This window comes from Pinus tabuliformis, chromosome 3_2 (assembly GCF_031772625.1).
Source record: "Pinus tabuliformis cultivar Carrire ecotype Pingquan chromosome 3_2, CPIR1, whole genome shotgun sequence".
Classification (NCBI taxonomy): domain Eukaryota; kingdom Viridiplantae; phylum Streptophyta; class Pinopsida; order Pinales; family Pinaceae; genus Pinus; species Pinus tabuliformis.
In genome coordinates this window covers 138139510-138165087 of record NC_142302.1, presented here as the reverse complement: position 1 = coordinate 138165087, position 25578 = coordinate 138139510, and the positions used below count along the sequence as shown (strand labels likewise).

Genomic DNA, 25578 nt, shown 5'->3' with positions numbered 1-25578 from the left:
TGCAGCCTGCTAGCCTCGCGCTGCCCCGGGACTCCTGCACTGTAGGACTCTCTGCTGCTTCATCCGCATCTGTCTCTAACAACATCAGCCAATCCTACTACTCCTCTTCGGGGCTCCCGTAGCAAGGTATAACCCAAGAGGTTGGGTACCTCATTGATCCTGCCCCTCATCGCCTGTAGTCCTCCTAACTACAACTCGATGCCTCCCCACTTCTTCTCAAGTGGCACATGAGCACTCATGGCACAATCATCATCCTCCTCAACTTCTTTCTCCGCCCTCGCTGGCGCTGCCTTGGTCTTAGAAGCCTCTCCCTTGTTTTTCTTCCTCAGAGACTGGTTCACAAAATGATCCAGTTCCCCACAATGGAAGCACTTGACCTTGGAGAGGTCCTTCTTCTTCCTCTTCTCCTGCTTTCCCGCAGATGCTAGAGCTGCATCCTCTTCTTCCTCCTTCTTGATCGTGACCCCTTTGGCGCTACTCCCCGCCTTAGTCAGCCGTCTGATCTCTTCTTGATAAAGAGCTGCCCACAGTTCTTCCCAATCTGGAAGCTTCGTCCTACCCAGTATGCTCTGGACAAATACCTCCCAATCCTCGGAAACTGTGTTCAGTGCAATCCTCACCATCAATTCCTCATCCGGCGTGGCCCCTATGGAAGTTAGCTGGTCACAGATCTCCTTCAACCGACCGAGGAAGACATCTATCTGCTCTCCCTTCAGCATTTGGTATGCCCTTAGCTGATTCTCCAAGAGCATCTTCCTCTACACGAAAGTATGCGGGTACAATGTCTTTAAAGTGTCCCACATCTCCTTTGTCGTTTCCTTCTCGGCAATATGTGGTACCACATGATCGTTGACCCCATCAAGGATGATGCACTTTGCCTTAGCCATTGCCTCCTCGTACCTGTCATTAGCTACCGTGTGAACTAGGATAGCCATTGTTCTCAAAGCGAAGCCCTTGATGCGATGTCTATCTAGAATGGACAAGATCCTGGCCTTTCAGACCACAGAGTTGGATGCTCCGTCCAGCCTGTCCTGATCTCTCAGTCCATTCACGACCATCTTGCTGCTCTTCTGTCGACTCCTCCGAGTCTCTCTACTTCCCTCCTAGAAGTTCTCTATTCGACTCCTGCTGAGTCTCTCAACTTCCCGTCTGGAATTTCTCGGTTCAACTCCCTCTGAGTCTCGATTTCCCTTCTGGAAATCCCTCTGCCAACGTCGAGTTGCCCCACTCTGATCCTCTGTGCAACTGCACCAATGATCCAGATTCCTTGGCTAGAAATCTACCACGACAGCAACTCCCTCCTCCTTGGTCTTGCCGTGTTAGGTATTGTTCTAACCACAGTACCCCACCAGCTTCGCTCCGCAAATTACCCGCAGCCTCCTATGCCCTAGCAACTGAAGGATTGAGCCACCTGGCTCTGCGCAATCCCGACACCGGCAAATCAGCTCCCTTAGCCAACTGCATCAGCCCTCCTGGCCTCTACATGGCTCTGCGTGAGCCCGATTCTGCATCCCTTAACCTTTGCGCTGCCTCTCATTGGCCCAGAATGATGACGCAGTCCTTCTAGGTCACTCCTTCCTCTATCGCCTTCTGCAATGATCAGCTCTGTCACTCGGGACAACTGAATCTGCTGCAAATGCTCTACTTGGTTGATGCCTTAAGTTACCTGTGATCTGCAACCACGCTCTGATACCATGTTGGAATTTCTAAGTTTAACCCATTAGAAATTCTTCCTGTATTATCTAGTTTATTTCTTCCTACTTGTTCAATTACTTAACAAGTTATTTACCATGTAAATACTGAAAATAAACACAAGTACAGTATCAACATCTACAGATCATCAATTGAAAGAAAACAAGCACACAAGTGACACCGTTATTTTTGGACCAATGTCCCGGGAAAAACCCCATGCGGGAAAACCATTGTAGTTATTCAAAGGCTTTTATTATTATGCAGTTTTCATAATACAACTAGGGTGCCAGAAATGGCTCACCTAACAGAGAATGCCCTCGACAGTAGTACCTCTCCTCGGAGACACATATTCTGGTTGATTAATCACCGGGTGAACGATCCCACAGCAACAATTGCAACTTCCACTGCTCTGCGTCACTCTAATAGGGAGTGCGTCACCCTACCCGGCTCATCAGCTCCTAGTCTGTCCCACAAAATACTCCCAGCACTGCCTCTTGGCCCTGTGTTAGCTTTGCTAGCCTCTAAGCAGCTTTTGAAGCCTTTGTGTCAGCCCTTAGACCCTCTATGTCACACATGCTGGCCTCTCCTGGCTCTGTGCAACTCCTAGCTACCTCTGCGTAGCACCCAGCTGCCTCTACGTCAACCTCTCCAGTCTCTACGTTGTCTCTCTGGTACTAACTCTACCTCTCTACTATGTATTCACTGCCCCTCGCTACTGATCACTGATTCGATTTCTCTTAGCAAACCCCGGTCTAGAAAATCAAATGACTGATCACTCTGGTGTATTCTCCAATTGACCCTCAAGCCTCCTCTTATACTTTTCTCGTTGGTCCATCAACGGCGAGATTAAATCTCTAATCAACAACTAAAATTAGATTTGGCTTGATCCATGCCTTTTGGAACCTTCTAAGTTCTAACCTAGTTTTATATTAATCCCCATTAATATTTTTATTTTTCCTAAGTTTAGACTTAGGAACTCATTAAAAATATTAATTATTTTAATATCTCCCAAACAGGGTACAATCTGTCCAAACCATTTCTAGGTCTTGGAGATCTCATGTGCTTTAGCCTCTCCACCAATTTTCATGGCTAGAGAAAATCCGATGCTGCCCCAAATCAACAGTTTCAGGCCAAACCCTTTTTGGGTTTTTGTGGGTTTAGGCCAAGGAGCTTGTGGCTGAAGTTTCATCATTTTCTGAGCACCAAAGGCGAGGTTTCTTAAACCTCCTTTCCAGCCAGTGGTTGTCGTAACTGGGAGATTGCGCAGAGCTTTAGAGGAGCAGTGGCTTTCTAGCATTTGGGATTAGTCACTAGTGTTGACACCTAGGTCCTATCTAGGTTGCCCTTGAGGCAAGCCAAGTGCACTTTCCACACTATTGTACATTGCTCCATTAATAAATAAAATGGCTCAGCTGGTTCTCATTTCTGTTGTGTATTGAGTATTTGCTGATCGTTTAATTTTTCTGTGCAAAAATCGAATTGTCTTTTTCATATCACTGTTTATTTAAGTTTGGAACATTACAACAATCCTCCCAACTGTGAAAATTCTTGAATTCAGTGAATATTTTTTAATGAAACATAAGAGATTCAATTTCCAATTTGGATGGGATCCTAATAGTTTTGCTACCCAGAATTCAGTTATCTCTCTAAGATCCATTTGGTATGCAGCAGTGGCTTTTCACTTGATGAAAGGAAAGAATCCAGTTTGCAATTGGTATGGCATCCTCTGTCTGATTGCACACTGCATGCATGTCCCATCACGTTTATCAACAAGGGACGGGCCATGCTTCAGACTCGCAGTGCAATAGTTGTAGTTAGCATGGAGCCTAGAGGCTATAAATTCTCATCAGTGACTGATTATTTCAGCTCATTTATAGCCTCATTTCACATTATCTATTAGTATTAAAATTATACTTTAGCCATGTACTTTTCATCACTGAGATGTTCAATCACCAAATCGAACTACTAAAAACTTGATTTTTACAATCAAAATTTGATCTAATTCCATTAAATTCAAGTTGAACTTCGTATTCTAAGAAAAGAGGTCCTACAGCCCAGGCAGGTCTCAAAGGACATTATAACAAAAACAAACAAAGAATGACCTGTTGGTAATGTAATCAAGATGCCAGGGTGTGCAGGTGCATCAAGGGTACACTATATATATATATATATATATGAAAAAAGTAAAAACAAATAAAAAATATAAAAGAAATTATGTAATGAGCAATGAATTAGATTTTTTTCAGATGACATTCAAATCGTTCATGCACTCATCAATTTACAATGGACATTCAACGTTGAACAATGATTAGAATAGTCTGATCACTCATTGGGAAGCTCTCAAGTCTTAAACCAAGAACATTTAAAATTTGTCTAATAGCTTTTCCAAACATAAAGCAGAAAAAACCAATAGCTGATTCCTCAAGGCAACTTGCATCCGTGTCAATGAAGTCACTAGACTTGACTCAACACAAGACTCGATTTGCCCAAAGATTCAAACATGACAGAAGACTTGGCAAAAACTTACAAGTCAACCCAACAATGAAAAAAATAAAATTTCTTGAAGATCTACATTTTTTGTAAGTCAACCCAACAATGACTCGGCCTATTGAACAATACAAAAATATAGATCTTCAATAATTTTATTTTATTTTTATCTTTTATTGCATTGAGTTTAAAATCTTAGACATGAGAGATTACGCTGAATACAATGTAAGAACACTGACTATAATTCAAAAATAACATTTGCAAACATACCTACTATATCATATGATTATGATCCATCATCTTATCATCACTCGTCAAAATTGAAAATCATAATGTGGCGTTCACTAGGGCATGAAATTGTGTTTCATGAACCAAAATGAACAAAGGCTTTCAAACTGTCCAATTTCAAGAATCAAGACTCAGCGAAAATTGGAAAAATAAAAACTGCATAAATATAACAGGATTCTTGTCAGGCTGTGCCTAGACATACTCGGAAGATCAAGGTACTCATGGGCATGTACCCAACCCCATACCAGAGACAGGGCATGCTTACTAGTATCCAATCTGTGTGCCCCAGGTCTGGGCACACGTACCTCTGCTAAGGAACATTGGTTACATTCTGTTTTTCATGGTGTGCTTATGATGTGATAGATTCTATTGGTAAGTACATTTTTAAATACATACTCTAACTGCAAGACAATAGCAATGCAATGGCATCAGAGTAATAGTACCAAGCCCATCAGACAGTAAGAAGAATGTCACCCAGGACATTCTTTAGTCTTTTGGCAATCAGATGACTAACTAAGTTAATTCATGCATAAAGCACCCAGGAATAGATGGGCCTCCCATAGAAACAGACGACCGCTATTATGATATCGAGTTCTCTTTTTGAATTTGATCTCATTTAAGGACACTTCTCTTTAAAATGCTTTGATCTTCTCAGTAAGTGACTTGAATCATCTAATTCCCTAAGCTCAGTTAACTGATTTATGTCATTTATGTTTGCTTCACATGGTTTTAGATCAAATAATAATCCTTTATAGCTCCCTCTTACAACACTTTTACATTGGAGGAGAACTGAAGTCTGAAACATACTTCTCATGATATTTTCATTAGAATAGATCAAATGCAGTTATTGTAATTTGAGAATCATAACACTTCTCCGGTATAATAGCTTATAACAGTCTCCTTGAACGTTGCCATGCCCTAGAGACATCTTTATTGAAATAAAGAAAACCGTAGACTTGGTAGTGCAAACATGGTAAAAAGAAAAAGTGAAAGGCATAAAAGCTTGCAAATTTCTTTTGGACTCATTATATACCAAATCCAACGCAATGATAGCAATATGCATGAAAAGATTGTAATGTCCTCTTCGAATTGATTACCTGAAATGGGAGACGTAGTAGCCTATTTAAACCCATAGGCTATAGTCATTAGTAAAAAGGGAAACCAATTATTTGATGCTATTTGGGTAACATTAGATAATTTGGGGTAAACAGAGAGAAAATTGCAATAGGAATCAAATTTGGGGCAAATGGAGGGAAACTTGTGAGTGACTCAAAATTTAAATTAGGAAGGAAAAACCTCCAAGGAAAACTATAAAGAGGAGAGAGGCGATTTACTCTAATGATCATGTTTTGGTGGATATTTCTGATTTGTGAGTAGAGGCTCTTGGATTGTTTTAAGACCCCTTACCTCTGATTGGTTTTGGTGGTGAAAGATTCCACCCTAGCCAATCCCTTCTCCTCATTTTGTTTGATATATTTTCTGATGCATCATTCTCTTGTTTGTGGTGATCAAGGGAGAAATTTTGTGGCACGATTTGTTTGGACAACAAAGGAGCAGATCTGTGACAACGAAGCCTGTCCAAGGCATTTCCAGGGACAGCGAAGGTCAAACCTGGGTAGCAAACAGCCCTGAAGAGCCTCCCTGAGGCATGCAGCACCTTTAAAGGAGTTCCTGGGGCAGCGAATCTATTCAAGGAAGAAAATATCGGTGGCAAAGTTCCCCTAGGGCCCTACCTGAGGCGGCAGACACCTTAAAGATGTTTTTCCAAGGCAGTGGCTCACTTGAGGGAGTGTTTTCTGTGACAGCAAGGTTGGTTTAAGGCCTACCAAGCTAAGGGTTTCCTGGGAGGCTCCTCACTGGTAACATCATATCTTGAGACAGATCAAAGATCAACGACCTGCCCCACCTGTGGTCTGGTTGGGACAGTGAGGCTACTTGAGGCAGCATTGGGTTGATTCAAAGCAGCGGCATCACCTCTGTGCAGATCTGTGGCAGCAGGGCAAGTCAGAGGTGTATTTCATGAACTGTGGCAACAAAAGTCTGGTTGGTTGGACCGAGGCAGCAAAGAGGCAGAAATTCTGACGCTGGTTGCAAGGTCAGGCTAAGAGAGTAGGCTAATAGGGTTTGCTGATAATTTAGCAATTGCTCTATATCTAATCTGTAGTGTGAAGTTGGAAGGATTGTGGGTTTAAAATTTAAACCCAGTATGTACTGTTGGATTGGTTTCATGTACATGAGTTGTTGATGCTGGTTACACTGTTTATTGCATTCAATATTGTTTATTTATTTGCAAAATTGAAGAAACGTTGTGATACTAGTTAAAATACTAACCTGTCATATGCTCTTTTCAACCATAAGGGCAATTTTTCACTAAGGGATACTATAGTGGTAACAGAGTTGTGCATCCTGCCAACCTGTGTGCATAAGAACCCTGGATGTTTCCGGAAGATAGAAAGAACGTTAGAGTCAGGAAGAAGAGGGGTGCCCACAACTCAGTCATGGAAGACAGGGAAGAACAAGAGAACCCTTTTGGCATCTTGAATGATCTATCAAGGGGGCAGCAGCAGATAATCCAAGGGCAGCAGAAAATAGCTCAACTGTTAGCACAAGGGCAGCAGCAGATGGCCCAAGGATAGCAGCAAATGACCCAGTTTTTTGCCCAAGTCAAGGAAAATCTAAACTTACAAGTAACAATGCTGCCTGTGGATCTAATGGTGGTAACAGGGGTTTGCAGAGGGAAGCAACAACCATAATCCTCACTCCTTCAATAACCTTGATCAAGCAAACACAAGGGTGACCAGTAGAAGGTACCATGGGCCTCTACTACCCCGGTTTCTAGATAGTTAGAGAGCAGCAACCCAAGGAGCAGCAGAACATAATGGAGATTTTACAGAATATTTCCAGGAGTATGCATCACTAGGAGAAGATGTTTGGGAAGCCATGACTTTCCAAGAGTTTGGTAGCATTAAATACAGAAATAGGCCCAAGGGCACACAACATAATCATGATCTAATGTGCAAGATAGGGAAACTGTCCATTCCCTCTTTGGATGGGTCATCCAAGTGTTTGGTAAGAGATTTTGGGTACAAAAGCTATACACATACGTACAACTTAACCCAATGATGGACGCAGATTCTATCAAATTTGCCACTTTGGAAGGAGAGGTGCATGAATAGTGCTACCATGGATTGGTCACCTTGGGACATTCCAACATCACTTCTTACGATGCCTTCATGCAAAGAGTGATAGACGAGTTCGACAAGAAGGATCCAGAGGTACACTTTAGAGAGCTAGCACAGTGCAAACAAACCAGCACACCACATACCTACATTGAAGAATTTCAGCAAGTGGTTGTTATGGTGACAGATATATTTGAGCAAATGACGGTCATGGTCTTCACGGAGGGTTTAGCTGAGCCATTGCGTGGGTGGGTCAACGCCTTCAAACCCACCACCTTACAAGATGCCATTACCATGGCACGAGATATGGGAGACACAGTACCAAAAGTTAAATTTCCATCCAAACCACTCATCCCTCTAAAGGACAAAGATAAGAAACCATTTCAGAGAGATGGGACTAGGAAGGACAGGTTGGATGAGGAGACTTGGAGCGAGTTGAGGAGGAAGAAACTCTGCTTCACTTGCAAGGAACCATGGGAACCAGGTCACAGATGCTTGGGAAAGGGGAAGGTCCACTATATTGAAGTAGTGTTTGACAATGACAATGAAGATGATACAATGCCAACACCAAGCAAGGAGCCTAGTAGTTTCAGAGAAGAGCAGTCCCTTGAGGAGGCCAAAGGAGATAAGAGACCTCATACAGGAATTAAGGGTGGTACTATAGCCTCTCTCTGGAGTCCCTAAATATTCTAAATATTACACCTTCACAATCAGTGGGGTCATATAGGGGCAACAACTCATAGCTTTAGTCAATGGTGGAGCTATGCACGATTTCCACGATGCAGCTTTGGTGGCAAGGAGAGGTATTCCCACAAAAGAATTTGAGGGCTTTAATGTGATGGTAGCTAATGGGTACATCATGACATGCACACAAGTAATTCCATGTGTGAGAGTGACTCTGGGTAATTACACATTCACTGATGATTTCTACATAGTAGATCTTGCAGATACCAATGTTGTGTTAGGGGTACAGTGGTTGTACTTGATAGGAAAATTCTCAATGAACTACTGGGTGATGGAAATGGAATTCAGAGCCTAGAATGGCAGTAAGGTAGTGTTGAGAGGTATGTCCAATGGTGGTCCTCGAACTATATCAACTAAGAAAATGGCAGCGATATACGGGCATGGAGTTATGGCTTGCATAATAGAATGTTGGATTACAAGACCAGGGTTGTCAGGTAGCAACCTACAGGCCTATGAGTTTGGTACTAAGTACAAGAAGAACGTTGTGATTGATGTGCTCTCTAGGAAATCAGTTGCACACACACTGATGGAAATCGCCAAAGATTGGAAAACCCACCTCCTGATAGAATATTACAAAAATATCTTTGCTTGCGAATTGATGAACATGTTGTCGCACAAAGTGCCTAGGCACCGCGAAAACGCTCAGAGTAAGGGTTGTCACTCTAGCCCTTACTCACTCTGTTTAGACTCTCTCCTAGACAAGTCAAGGGAGGTAGTCCCTAAGGTGAATGGATGAAAATAGTCTGTGGAACACAGGCTCTAGGATATTGAAGGATGAACAACTTGATGAATTTAGAACAAGTCTTGGTCAATTGAGATGGATAGATTAAAATAAGACACAACCACAAGATAAAAATGATTATAGACCAGTGCCTTTATGTTGAATTAACCATGGACTAAATAAAAACAAGTTATCCAGAGCAATTTATAAATGTGGCAAAGCGACAATCATGAATAATTAAATGTCAATGCCCAAAACCTTATCACGCAAAATATTCTAGCAATTAAATCCTGTGAAGAATTATAAAATTTAAATGCTAAGCAATGATTCCAGATTTAAAATGATTTTCATTAATAACCCAAATCTAGAATGATTTATCATTCTCCAATAGTCAATGATTTTAAAACATCAATCACACCTGACAATAGAGAAATCACTACCACGAAAGGACACCAAGGAACTTTAGATTAACAATTTAATTATTCCTTCGGCAATTAATTTAATGTGGTTAATGAAGAAATTAAATTTTTAATGTGACTAAAAATTAAAAGAACTTAGTCAAATTTAAATTTTATGGGTTGTAGGCCACGTAAAAAAAAAGATTCTTAAATGTAAAAGCTCAAATTCCTCTTTTGATTTAATTCCTTAGCCATTCTAAAGTCACATAAATGATTTTTTTTTAACTTTTTAGATTTTTAAAAGTTCTTTAAATTTTTAAATTTTTTAAAACAAAATCAAAATAATGTAAACTAGAAAAAATCAAAACATAAAAACCAAAGGCATAAAAAACAAATAAAAGGAAAAGGAGAACCACCAAAACAAAAAATCAAAGTTAAAATAAAAAATGAATCTAGAAGTTAACAAAAGGTAAAAAAATCAAATTAAAACAAAATAAAAAAGAAACTAACTAAACCCTAACGCATAGAAACAAAACAAATGAAACAAAAGAAAAAATTCGAATCTGTTTGAGTGTTGTGTATGCAGGTGTGGAGATGCTCGACGATGGAGTTGGGGAGCTCGACGGACAAGTGACGCAGGTGTTGACCACTACGTGTCAACTACCCATAGCAGTACCCCCCTTTTTTCAAAAAAGGGATAGCACCTGATCAACGTGTCCGTGCCATTCGACTGTCATCATCAGCTCGATCATGTTATGTTGTAAACCCAGTCTGCATGTGTAAATTGTAAATAAGCTTAGCAGATCTATGTCATGTATATATTTGCCTAGGTAAACCTAATTTTCTAGTGATAATTTACATTTCAGAAAGTTTTTTGTCTCATCAACCCATAGTCTGCAGAGTTTTCCTTCAGCCTAACCCCAAAGCCGGAATGGATTTTGTCATTAGAATCTTAGGGGAATCCTAGTGTGCTTCGAGTCTATGTAAAAGTAATTTGGAAATAATCCTAATTATTTGGTTAGGTTATTACAAATTGCTTGATCTGCTAGATTATATTTGTGTCGCAAGACTGGGTAGTCTATAAGGGTCTATATCAAATGGGTTTTCCCCCTTGAGATGTAAAATTGTAAAAGTCATGATGTAAAGTGTCTTGAGAGTTAGAAAATGTTTTATCCCCTCATAAGTCCTAGGTCCTAGGTGATTTTTCCAAAGGCTAAGTTCGAGGGTCCAATAAAAATAATAAAAAATTAAAAAATTAAAAAAATAAATAAAAATAAAATAAAATAATAATAAGTCAAAGTTTTGAGGAAATAAATGCAAAATTTTAATTTTTAATATATTAAAATGCATTTAAAATTTCGACGGACGAGATTAAAAGAGATTTTGATCCTTATCGACAGTCGAAATTACTTTGACATGGATCACTCGAACTAGCTGTTGGGAAATTTTTCTTTAACTAGGGTATTAGGGGTCATTTGAGATGATTTGTTCTATGAGTCTTGTGCTAAAGAAAGCTCTCTTGTAGTCATTTTTTTTTGTGCAACAAAGAAAGACTTTGGGGTTGAAATCTTGCTGGTGTTACTCTTCCGGAAATGCTATAAGATGTTTTATTTTTGTGCATGATTTTTAATTTCAGCCATTGATGATAGCTTTATGAAGAGTGATTTTAAACACAGGTATCTTGTTTAATCGCTAGGGTTTGAATGGTAGTTAAATTTCTTAATTAGATAGCAGGTATCTCCATTAGATCTGGATTTTAGTATCGTTTTCTCCCTCTTTGTTAATGGTTGAATTAAGCTGTACAGGAAATCCCTTTTTTGAGATTACTGGGCATTTGGGGAAGTTCTCGGCTGAACTAGCCAACTCCCAGATTGCATTTTCTGAAGAGCCCAGCCAATTTTGATCCCGGGCCTATCATTTGAATTTTTCTTGTGAATTCATGAAGCGTTTTCTGAAGCATCTCACGTTAAATTTAAATTCTGAAAATATTTCTATGACATACTGACAAATCTGGCTATTTAGAGCCTTTAAGCTGTGAATATTGTAATTATTTAACTGGTTCTAGGGTTTTAGTTTTGTTTCTTGCATATTTTATTTATGGGTGTTTGTTATTGTCATTACAGGTTGCAGATCTAAAGGTCAGCTTCAATCTCGAAGCTAGATCTAGGCCCTGGAGGGTAAGATCTAGCCTCAGAACTAGTTTTCTGCAGGGGTACAGTTTTGCTATTTGGGGTTTTACTTGCATTGCAGGAAAAAAGTTCGAAAAAATTATTGTTGTGAACTGGGTAAAACCCTTGCTGCTTTGCCATCTCCAAATCCGTTACCATCTGTATCGATCCATTTGCTGTTTGGTTCCAAAGCCTTATACGTTGTCCAACTGCTCCAAACTTCACACTGTCAAACACAGCTCTTACCTGCAAACAAAATCAGAAACCACACTGCCCACACCTCTACCTTCAGCCATCCTCACGCAGCTGCCATTCGATTTTCTTTTTTCCCTACGCTTCTCATCTATCAAGCTCCTTCTCTACGTGCTACCCTCGACGCCACCATTCTGCTATTCTCAATTCGTTGTCCCTGGCTACCATTTCCGTGTACCTGCAAGCAAAACCATCTACGCTGTCGGTTCCAAAACTGCAACCTCATTACGCTGCAGCTCCCTACGCACCTTCTGTCCGCTGTCGTTTCCCTCCACGCAGTACACTTGACTCCATCCGCCACTCCACTCTCACATTTTTCTCCTCATGTTGCCATCACCTATACACCCAAACGCAGACAAGATTTCGGATTTTTTTTTTTATGTGTGGGTGAAGCTTAGGGTTAATATGATTAAAACATATTTGAATTTTAAGTTACCCGTATTTTCTTTTTGTTTGTTTAGATTAGATTTTAATTTTATTTAAGTTAGGTTTTAGTTTTAGATACATTAGATTTTAGTTTTATTTTACTTTAATTTTAAATTTAGAATTTTACAATCTATAAAAAATTAAAAATTAAAAAAAAAAATTGTTGGGTGCTTGATGTTATTAGGTGTTAAGATTTTTATTTATTATTTACTTTTAGTTTGATTTAGCTTAGGTTTCTTTTTGGTCTTAGAATTAGGTATGTTTTGTTTTATTTTTTGATATTAAAATAAATCAAAAATCTCATAAAAAATAAAAATAAAAAAATCATTAAAAAATTATAAAAAATTGAAATTTTTTTGAAAAAGACTAATTAAAAATTGAAAATTCTTTTTGATGTCTTTTTTCTGTTGTGGGATTAATATTTGTCATTTTTATATAGTTAAACGCACTTAAATTTTATCTGAAGATTAGCTATCTGAAAGTGATGAATCGTTTTATGAGCTGGTTAGCATTAAAATTTTATGGTTATTTAAAGCATTTAATCTTTTGAAATTGATTTGCTAAAATATTATGCATCTTGTATCTGGTGAAATTTAACAGTGTTTGGATTTTCTGATGATAAATGATTGTTAGTCGTGGAATTACAAATTTCATATTTTTGCAGCAGTTGATAAACAATCATTTGATCATTAACTCCATAAGGCACTAGTCCAAAGTTATTTCCATCTTGTGGTCATGTCTTGTTTTGGTATTTACTCTATCTAACTTAATCATTTAAATCCATCAAATTATCCATCTTTAAAATCTCCAGGTACTTGTTTGCCTTGCTGTGTCTCCCAACCCAGCTGATTACCAGTTGGTCTTCTTTTATCCCATAGGGTCTACCCCCCTTAGCCTCGGGAGATGGCTTAAACGGAGAGATCGGGGATCAGGATGACAACCCCCGGTCTGAGCATTGTCGTGCTGCCTAGACAGTCTGTGTGACAACATTTTTTGGCGCCGCTGCCGGGGACATTTTATTCTCAGCGTTTCAATGACATTGATCTTTTCATTAGCCTATCAAACGGCCAACATTCTTTGGTGTCATTTGATCTTTTCATCACCTTATCTTTTGTCATATCGTTTAATCGTACCTTCAGCACCTACTCTTCAGTTCGTTTCTTGTTTGGGTGGCGACTCCATTTCTTTTCATTTTTTTTTCCCAGACAAGAAGCCTCCCTCATATCTGCTTGTTTGTTGCTTTTTGGATCCTGGAGTTAGATTCATGTTCAAGTGGTGACTCCACTTCTTTCATCTCTTGATTTTCTTGAGCAAAGATCTCTTTTTATCATCCATTTGGTCCCTCATTATTCATGATGGATTATTCGTTTACCCCATGTCATTTTACTGATTTTCTCCATGATATTCTAGAAGTGGCCATTTCTAAATTACCTTTGTTCTTAGGTGGTGATTCAGTCGCTGTTAGAAAGCATTTATGCAAGTTTACTCGTATAATGCTCATATATTGTAGTTCTCATGAAGATGTCAAAATGCATCTATTTGTCTTTTCTTTAGAGGGTGATGCTTTGAATTGGTTTAAGAGTTGTCCTGAAGACACTTTCACTTCTTTACAAGACATTGTCAATGCTTTTAAAGATAGATATGGTTATCAAGATAGCTTGCCTTGTGCCCCTAAAGTTGTGCAATAGAATGAAAATAATTTTATGAAGGGTCATGTCGATGAAAGATTTCAAGACAATTCTTCATGTCATAATGTGCCATCCACTTGTACCGTTGTAGATCAAATCCATGATAGTGGAAAAGCAGGGACAAATTGTAAAATCAGTGTCGACAATGAAAGGGAAAATCAAAAGCAAATTATAGAAGAACTAATGCCGTTGGTAAAAAATATGGAGATCAATCAAGAAAAATTTGTCACTGATTATGCCAATGATATGAGAACTTTATACACCAACCCGGAGAAGCGAGATAAGGAAACGGAAACCATGAAAGCTAATCATGATAGGGAAATTAATTCTATGCAAAACAAGTTATTAACTATGGATGAAGAAATGACTATCATGACATTCGATTATAATAATTAGTTGGCTACCATGCAAGCAAATCATAAGAAAGAGATAAACTCTATGCAGCATTGCTTGATGACCATAAAGGAAAAGAACGATGAAGTAATAAAAGATATGGAAGAAGACCATGCCAAGGAAATCAGTGCTATGAAGGTTGAACACTCTAGCCAGATGGATGCCATTACAATACAGGTACAGAAACTTCAACATCGATCAGAGGATGAAAGAAACAGGGAGATGTCAATAGATCAGAAGCCTCCTTATCTGCTACAGCAAGCTCCATCTTATTATGAGGAGGTCATTGGTTCGATTGAAAAGTGGTTAATTGAAGGTGATCTAGATAAAATTAAAAATGATAAAAATCAGATGCAAGATAAAGAAAGACATGTCACGCATATCTTACATACTTCATCTGAGAATTTTGAAGCAGAATGTTCCACAGAGAAAAAACGTAAGAGAAAGAGAACGAGAATGCGATTTGATACATCAAATATCCATAAGCAGCTTGATTTTCGGATAGGAAAAAGTCCTACCGTATGCAAAATTGGACATGGCACATCTCAAAAGCAGCCAACAAATTTTCCTGAAAGCAGGAAAATGCTCAATATACACCATATTGAATGCACTGATGCCATGGGGCATCCTCTGTATTTCTAACCCTACTCCTTGTCTTTTCAACGTTTCATTTCTGTTTTAGGATTAGATCTACCTTTTCATGTTACTAGATAGTTAATAAATGAAGAGCTTATATCTTTCTTGTGCTTAATGTTATATGATGATTTTTGGATGGACACTACTTAGGTTTTGTTGTGTGTTGCGTGGATGCAGATTCTGGATTCTCGCATTCCTACAGTGCAGCAACGTGTCCCCAAGTAGAGCCAGATGTTGACCACTACGTGTCAACTACCCATAGCAGTACCCCCCTTTTTTCAAAAAAGGGATAGCACCTGATCAACGTGTTCGTACCATTCGACTGTCATCATTAGCCCAATCATGTTATATTGTAAACCCAGTCTGCATGTGTAAATTGTAAATAATCTTAGCAGATATGTGTCATGTGTATATTTGCCTAGGTAAACCTAATCTTCTAGTGATAATTTACATTCCGGAAGGTTTTTTGTCTCACCAACCAATGGTCGACAGATTTTTCCTTCAGCCTAACCCCAAAGTTGGAATGGATTTTGTCATTAGAATCTTAGGGGAATCCTAGTGTGCTTCGAGTCTATGTAAAAGTAATTTGGAAATAATCCTAATTATTTGGTTAGGTTATTACAAATTGCTTGATCTGCTAGATTATATTTGTGTCGCAAGACTGGGTAGTCTATGAAGGTCTATGTCAAATGGGTTTTCCCCCTTGAGATGTAAAATTGTAAAAGTCATGATGTAAAGTGTCTTGAGAGTTAGAAAATGTTTTATCCCCTCATAAGTCCTAGGTCCTAGGTGATTTTTCCAAAGGCTAAGTTCGAGGGTCCAATAAAAATAATAAAATTAAAAAATAAATAAAAACAATAAAATAATAATAAGTCAAAGTTTTGAGGAAATAAATGCAAAATTTTAATTTTTAATATATTAAAATGCATTTAAAATTTCAATGGATGATATTAAAAGAGATTTTGATCCTCATCAACGGTTAAGATCACTTTGACATGGATCACTCGAACTAGCCGTTGGGAAATTTTTCTTTAAATAGGGTGTCAGGGGTCATTTGAGATGATTCGATCTGTGAGTCTTGTGCTAAAGAAAGCTCTCTTGCAGTCATTATTTGTTGTGCAATAAAGAAAGACTTTGGGGTTGAAATCTTGCTGGTGTTACTCTTCCGGAAATGCTGTAAGATGTTTTATTTTTGTGCATGATTTATAATTTCAGCCATTGATGATAGCTTTATGAAGAGTGATTTTAAACACAGGTATCTTGTTTAATCGCTAGGGTTTGAATGGTAGTTAAATTTCTGAATATGATAACAGGTATCTCCATTAGATCTGGATTTTAGTATCGTTTTCTCCCTCTTTGTTAATGGTTGAATTAAGCTGTGCAGGAAATCCTTTTTTTGAGATTAGCGGGCGTTCGGAGAAGTTCTCAGCTAAACCAGCGAACTCCCAAATTGCATTTTCTGAAGAGCCCAGCCAATTTTGATTCCAGGCTTATCATTTGAATTTTTCTTGTGAATAAATGAAGGGTTTTCTGAAGCATCTCACGTTAAATTTAAATTCTAAAAATATTTATGTGACATACTGACAAATCTGGCTACTTAGAGCCTTTAAGCTGTGAATATTGTAATTATTTAACTGGTTCTAGGGTTTTAGTTTTGTTTTTTGCATATTTTATTTATGGGTGTTTGTTATTGTCATTACAGGTTGTAGATCTGAAGGTCAACTTCAATCCCGAAGCCAGATCGAGGCCCTGGAGGGTAAGATCTAGCCTCAGAACCAGTTTTCTGCAAGGGTACAGTTCTGCTGTTTGGGGTTTCATTTGCGTTGTAGGAAAAAATTTTGAAAATTTTTATTGTTGTGAACTAGGTAAAACCCTTGCTGCTTCGCCATCTCCAGATCCGTTACCATCTGTATCGATCCATTTGCTGTCTGGTTCCAAAGCCTTATACACTGTCCAACTGCTCCAAACTTCACACTGTCCAAAGCAGCTCCTACTTGCAAACAAAATCAGAAACCACACTGCCCACACCTCTGCCTTCAGCCATCCTTACACAGCTGTCATTCGATTTTCTTTTTTCCCTACACTTCTCATCTATCAAGCTCCTTCTCTGCGTGCTACCCTCGATGCCGCCATTCTGTTATTCTCAATTCGTTGTCCCCGGCTACCATTTCTGTGTACTTGCAAGCAAAACCATCTACGCTGCCGGTTCCAAAACTACAACCTCATTACGCTGCAGCTCCCTACGCACCTTCTGTCCACTGTCGTTTCCCTCCACGTAGTATGCTTGACTCCATCCGCCACTCCACTCACATTTTTCTCCTCATGTTGTGTAATGACCTAAAAACTGAAATACAGAAACAGTAAAGAACTTAAAAGCAGATACCTACCTGAACTGCTGTAGTTGATAATGTCTGCAGCTACTCTGCTCCAATTACCGAGAGACCAACTCCACCCAGCCAGACTGAGCAGAACCTGGCTGCTCAATTCAGTAAGCTTCTCCACAGAAGCTAACTGTCCCTCGTGCCTAGAACCTCAGAACACTCTAAGCTCTTCCAATGGCGGGTTCTTCCTCCTGGTTTGTCCTCCAGGCTTTTCTCTTGGTTTTCTCCTGATTTTGCCCTCCCCCCCTTCTCAGCCCATTACCTGCGGTTTATAACTTTGGGTTTGGCGGTGGCCACCCTCACACTTGCAGCCACCACTCCCTCTCCTGCTCCCACGCCTCCCTCCACGTTTTTGAGACCAGAAGGTAATTATATAATCTTTTAAGATGACCCTGGGTACATTCACGAATCTTTAACTTTAATTACATGTTTGCCTTTTAATTTTAGTACATTGTTTATATATATACTTTTACTATATTACAAAGTTTGATTTATATTTATTTTAGTATAAGGTTTAATTTATATTTATTTTAATATAAAGTTTGATTTATTTTTATTTTAATATGAAGTTTATTCATATTCGTTTTAATATAAAGTTTAGAACTTTATATTAGTTAATTATTTATATTATTATTTAACCTTTATTCTATTCTATTAATATGATTTTTATCATTATTCTGGAGCATATAATATATATGTATATATGTATATATATATATATATATTCCTCTTGATCTAACCATACATTACGCGATGTTGATGAACGAGTAGAACTTCCTTCCCCAGAAGAGTCATGATATTTAGCACTTATAATTAATTTAGTATAAAATACTAGTACGGTGTATGCGACACATGCATGTGTAGCTATCATATGCATGTACCGTATACCTGCTATTATGTTTGCGTTCTTTGTATTTATAGATGGGTCGTTACATACACTCCCCCTTCAAAAAACTTCGTCCCGAAGTTAGAGTTTTCTTTTCTTTTCTTTTCTTTCTTTCTTTCTTTTTTTTTTTTATCTGATTACTTATGATGGTAATTAGTACCCCCTTCTTAGCTTTTAAAATTTTTATTTTAATATCAAGAGACTATAAAATTAGAGTTTTAGGTTTATGATTTTAATGGACATGTCTTGCCCTATCCAGGTTCCCAAGCTATTCTAAAATCATCCTATCCTTCCTAATCTCTTCCGCTCTCATCCTATCCGTCTTCTATTGGAGTATGCCACGGCATCAGTTTCACTAACCTAACCATTCATAAACTCTAAGGTGACAGCGTCGGTTATACCAGCCTGATTCCCAGTAGGCATTCGGCAGTCATCATCACACGTCTAGGGGAGCGTGATTCGCACAGTCCTCCCATGACTCCAAGGTTCGGAGGATAAACGGTGGGCAACACCTCCACCCCTCCAAGTAGAATTAGGGCTAATACCCTACCATACAATCACTTTGAGTTTTAATTGTTCTGAGGTTTTGTCATCACGTGGTCATCCCGGTAACTGTTTATTATCTGCAATCATACACTTATCCATGCATTCGTAAAATGTGCATCAGCATATTCAAAATAACTCATGTATTATTCACATATGTCACCACAGTATAACATATTTTGCCATATTCTATGCATGTTGTTTGACTTTCATTAAAAATGTATTTATCCCGTGATTTCTATTCCATGGATCGTATTGACATGTATAAATAAAACAGATTTATAATATCTTAATTTCTATCATAAGTAAAATCGTTTAACTGTTTTAAACTTTACTTTGACAACTATAATTTAGTAAGATCAACAACATAATCCTTTTGGTATCCATGTACCAGCAGAAGTTAAACATACATTATGTCACAAAATTTTCACGTTTATATCTAATCATTCAAAATGGTTCTAAGTCTCTGATTGCAGTGAAGTAAATATATACTAAACATAGTTTAAAGTTCTTCAAAATTGATATAGACTAGGGTATCTTTGACATATGTCCTCTGCATTTTCCCAAGTAGTTGATCCTGGACTATATTTGTCCCGTTGGACTTTAACTAGGTCCACCAGGAGATTCTTGAGCTATCGAACCCTACGTTCCAGTATACGAAATGGTTCGACCAATACGATTCTCTCGTTCGATACCCGAAGATTCCGCTATAGTGGGTTGATGCGCTGCTTGGTCATTGCTGAGTACTGTATGAATTCTATGATTACCTTGATTGATGGATATTGGTCCCTCTCCAGTCCTATGTAATATATTCGACGAAGCTTCTGGACAATCACGTTGAAAATGCGGTCCCCCACATCCCCAACAATTACGCTGCGTTGATCCTCCTGAATCAAGACGTGAATTTCTAGAGAACGAGCTTCGTCCTCTTATGTTGATTCCTCTCGAGTTTCTTCCTCTACTGCAGTCCCTCAAGAGGTCATGGATTGGTGTTTGATGATTCCGCGGCTATAGAGTTTACTACCATGGGAGCTCCTGTCCCTATATTTCTTGGGGTAAACCTATTACCGTAAAGTGGCCTCAAGCTACCTCCGCTGAAGAAGTTTCGGGGAGTCTTTCCTGGAAATCCTGATTGTAAAGGTTCTGCTGGCCCTATATCTTTTTTGATTCCAAGGTTCTCTTCTGCATAATGACCACATTCAACTGCCTCAGTGACTAATGATGGTTTCCACATGCTTAACAAGGCTCTGATGCGAGGATTTAACCCAAATATGAAGCATTCAGCTTGACGTTCATCAGAATCTAAGTAGTGAATGTATTTTACAAGCTCCATAAACCTTATTTCGTACTCTTCCACTGTTTTATTTCCTTGAATTAATGTATGAAAGGCTCTGGCTTGCTATTGTTGAAAGTATGGAGGTAAATACTTCGCGCGGAACCTTTCCTCAAATAGTTCCCAAGGGACATTATCCGATGTAAGGTGCCGTTGTCTTTCTAGATTTCCCCACCAAATCAAGGCACTTTCCTTTAATTGAAATACAACAATTTTTGTTTTTGCCGAAGAAGAATATTCTCTTAACCTAAAGCATATGTGCATCACACTGAAGACCTTCCAATGTTCAAGGTTATCATGTAATGATGGTCTAAAATTTACTTGCAAAATAAACTGTCCATTTAAAAGTCACATGTAGGTTGCAAGGTTGATGCGGAAACAGCAAGTGAATTCACCAAGGCTTTATGATCCCTAGGGACAGCTTATCTTTATAATCTTCAAGTATTGTTGAATCTGCAAAGCCATATAAATTCCCAAACTCTTCATCTTTATAGCCCAACTTATATCCAAGCATCTCTGATACCATGTGTAATGACCTAAAAACTGAAATACAGAAACAGTAAAGAACTTAAAGCAGGTACCTACCTGAACTACTACCTGAATTGTTGTAGTTGATGATGTCTGCAGCTACTCTGCTCCAATTACCGAGAGACCAATTCCACCCAGCCAAGGTGAGCAGAGCCTGGCTGCTCAATCCAGTAAGCTTCTCCACAGAAGCTAACTGTCCCCCGTGCCCAGAACCTCAGAACACTCGAAGCTCTTCCAATGGCGGGTTCTTCCTCCTGGTTTGTCCTCCTGGTTTGTCCTCCTGGCTTTTCTCCTAGTTTTCTCCTGATTTTGTTCCCCCCCTTCTCAGCCCATTACCTGCGGTTTATAACTTTGGGTTTGGCAGTGGCCGCCCTCCCACCTACAGCCATCGCTCCCTCTCATGTTGCCACGCCTCCCTCCACGTTTTTGAGACCAGAAGGTAATTATATAATTTTTTAAGATGACCCTGGGTACATTCACGAATCTTTAACTTTAATTACATTGTTTGCCTTTTAATTTTATTACATTGTTTATATATATACTTTTACTATATTATAAAGTTTGATTTATATTTATTTTAGTATAAGGTTTAATTTATATTTATTTTAATATAAAGTTTGATTTATATTTACTATAAAGTTTGATTTATTTTTATTTTAATATGAAGTTTATTCATATTTGTTTTAATATAAAGTTTAGAACTTTATATTAGTTAATTATTTATATTATTACTTAACCTTTATTCTATTCTATTAATATGATTTTTATCATTATTCTGGAGCATATAATATATATGTATATATATATATATATATATATATATATATATTCCTCTTGATCTAACCATACATTACGCGATGTTGATGAACGAGTAGAACTTCTTTCCCCAAAAGAGTCATGATATTTAGCACTTATAATTAATTTAGTATAAAATACTAGTGCGGTGCATGCGACACATGCATATGTAGCTATCATATGCATGTACCATATACCTGCTATTATGCTTGCGTTCTTTGTATTTATAGGTGGGTCGTTACACGTTGCCATCACCTGTACACCCAAACGCAGACAAGCTTTCGGATTATTTTTTTTTATGTGTGGGTGAAGCTTAGGGTTAATATGATTAAAACATATTTGAATTTTAAGTTAGCGTATTTTCTTTTTGTTTGTCTAAATTAGATTTTAATTTTATTTAAGTTAGGTTTTAGTTTTAGATACATTAGAATTTTAGTTTTATTCTATTTTAATTTTAAATTTAGAATTTTACAATCTATAAATAAATTAAAAAATAATAATAATAATAATAATAATTTGTTGTATGTTTGATGTTATTAGGTGTTAAGATTTTTATTTATTATTTACTTTTAGTTTCATTTAGCTTAGGTTTCTTTTTGGTCTTGGAATCAAATCTCATAAAAAATTATAAAAATTATAAAAAATTTAATTTTTTTTTTAAAAAGACTAATTAAAAATTGAAAATTCTTTTTGATGTCTTTTTTCTGTTGTGGGATTAATATTTGTCATTTTTATATAGTTAAACGCGCTTAAATTTTATCTGAAGATTAGCTATCTGAAAGTGATGAATCGTTTTATGAGCTGGTTAGCATTTAAATTTTATGGTTATTTAAAGCATTTAATCTTTTGAAATTTATTTGCTAGAATATTATGCATCTTGTATCTGGTGAAATTTAACAGTGTTGGATTTTTTGATGATAAATGATTATTAGTCGTGGAATTACAAATTTCATATTTTTGCAGCAGTTGATAAACAATTATTCGATCATTAACTCCATAAGGCACTGGTCCAGAATTATTTCCATCTTGTGGTCGTGTCTTGTTTTGGTATTTACTCTATCTGACTTAATCATTTAAATCCATCAAGTTATCCATCTTTAAAATCTCCAGGTACTTGTTTGCCTCGCTGTGTCTCTCAACCCAACTGATTACCAATTGGTCTTCTTTTATCCCATAGGGTCTACCCCCCTTAGCCTAAGGAGACAACTTAAACGGAGAGATCGGGGATCAGGGTGACAGCCCCCGATCTGAGCATTGTCGTGCTGCCTAGACAGTCTGTGCGACAACAGCAGGTAAGGAGGCAGTGAAGGGATAACGACTTGCAGGTTGTGGATGGATGACGGCGAGCAGCAGAAAGGAGGAGTCTACGTGGAAGTAGCGGCAGGTTAGGAAATGAAGGAAGCTCAAGGATGCGACTGCAGGTTGAAAGGGCCGAGGAAATAAGGCAGCGCATGGTTTGTAGGGATTTCAAGCAGCGAGGATAGGTCAAGCAGGCTTGAGATGCAGCCAACAAATAAAAACGCAGGCGAAGAGATGGTAGCGAGGGTTTGTAGGAGAATGGAGCCGTGGGTTAGGAGATGAGGGCAGGGGATGAAGACTGCGGGAATGCTGCAGGGAAGAAAGACGGAAAGAGCACGCAGAGGGGAGTTTCGAGGGGTTTTTAGGGTCGAATAGGTAGGCCACAGCAAAAGGGTTTTGTAGGCGGATAAGGCTGCATGAAACACAAAAAAGAGGGGTGAGGGAGTTGCATGGTTGTGAAGGATTTGCTATAGCGAATGGAAGAGGTCGAGAACTGAAGTAGGTGGGATAAGGCAGTGAGGAAAACCAACGCCAAGGGAAGGCAGGTAAGAAAAACGCAAAGGGAAATGAAGATTGGAGATTTGATAGAGGGGTTTTCATTAAAAGAATCGAAATTTTGCAGCAAATCGAAAACCCAATCAGCAGATCGAAAAAAATCAGTCTACAGATAAATGGTAATCAGAAAGCCCTTTAAAACATTTCCAGAAATTTTGATTAAAACGTTGAATCCTTTTGCTTCAGATTTATCCCTAAAACCCGCATGAAAATTTCCAGATCTAAAAATTTTACAACCCTTGGACTGCAAAAATTTGAATAATATCCCTGCAAAATTATGTTGATAAACTCCCAGAGATCCAGATCTTACCCTCCAGAACCTAGATCTGGACTCTACACAAATTTCTTCCTCAGATCTGTAGCTGCACAACAAGAAGAAAACACCCAAAACGATATATACAATGATAAAACTAAAACCCAGAAAAACCCATTTCGAACAATAATTACAAAATTTACAAATTGTAGGCTCTAATCAGCCAGATCTACCATTATGTTGCACATAAATTAAAATATTTTTAAATTTTAGAGGTGCTAACTCAAAACCCTTCGTGTATCACCAATAAAAATCTTATGATAAGCCTGGAGCTAATTTAGTTGGGCTCTTCAGGAAACACAAATCGGGAGTTGGCTGGTCCAACTAAAAACTTCCCCTAATGCCCGAGGATCTAAAATCAAGATTTCCCTGCAAAACTCAATCCAGCCATTAAAAATAGAGAGAAAATAATAATAAAATTCAGACAAATAGAGATACCTACTATTATGTTCAAAATTTAGATTAATATTTAAACCCCAACGACTAAGCAAGATACATGTACTCAAATCACTCTTTAGAAGCTATCATCAATGGCTTTAGAAAAAATTATGCATAAAAACAACACACCTTACAGTGTTCCCATGAAGAGTAACACCATCAGAACTTAACCCCAAAGTCTTTCTTTAAAATCCAGAAAAAGATTACACGAGCTTCTTGCTAAGCACACGACTCAAAGGTCGAATCAATCGACTGACAAATGACCTCCTATTTAAAGATAAATCCTCCAATGGCTAGTTCGAATGATCCTCGTTAAAGAAATCTCGACAGTTGATGAAGATTAAAATTTCTTTTAATCTCATCCGTCAAAATATTTAAATTTTTGGGGAAATTCAAAATTTTTAATTAAATACATTTTAATTAACTCAAAAAATAGAATTTTTTAGTTAATTTCCCCAAAAAATTGACTTTGACTTAACCCCCAAAGATCAAAGGTTTAAAATTTAGCAAAATAATTAATTTACCTTAGTCCCGGGACCTTTTAAAGTTTAATTTTTAAGGACCGAAGAATTTTGCCTTTGGAGAATTTAAATTTACGTAGGACCTAGAATTAATTAAATTTCTGGCTTAGGATTTTAATTAATTTTTTGCCATAAAATTAAATTAATTAACCTATGGCGCTATATATTATTTTTCCAACCCTCAAGACATTTACATCATGATTTTCATATTTTTTACATCATAAGGGGGAAAACCCATTTGTAAAAGAGCCTCACGGACCACCCATTTCTGCGACACAAATATAATCCAGCAGACCAAGCAATTTGTAATAAAATAATCTAACCAAATAGTTAGAATTATTCCCAAATCACTTTTACATAGACTCGATCTAGAACACTAGGACTCGCTTAAGATCCTGATGACAAAACCCATTCTAGCTTTGGGGTAAGACTGGAGGAAAACTCTGCCAACCATCTGAGAATGGATCGATGAGACAAAAAAACCTCCCATAATGGAGATCGTCACTAGAGGTTTACCTAGGTCGTTACATACATGACACGAATCTGCTGAGATTATTTACATTATACACACGCAAAAAGGGTTTACATAACATCTTGGAAGTCAAGCTGATGATGATAGTTGGACGGCACAAACACATCGATCAAGTGCTATCCCTTTTGTGAAAAAAGTGGGTGTACTACTATGGGTCGTTGACACGTAGTGGTCAACATGACGAACTCATACACGATGATAGGTACAGAGTAGAGAATGAGGTCATTTTCTGTAAAGACAAAATATGTTTGATCCCTGAATCTACACTAAAGAAGGAGATCTTGAAGGTTGCACGCAACCCACATCTAGCGAGACAAAGGGCTCTTCGAAGCATACAGGTAGATCAGACAAAGGTTTTCTTGGAAAGGCCTCAAGGATGATG

General features: G+C 37.9%; 1 protein-coding gene across 7 annotated transcripts in view; it reads right to left on the bottom strand.

Moving 5' to 3' along the window:
* The window catches only part of LOC149180205 (uncharacterized), a 65421-nt gene that overhangs the window by 9468 nt on the left and 30375 nt on the right, over positions 1 to 25578 (bottom strand). The gene's annotated exons all lie outside the window — the stretch shown is intronic.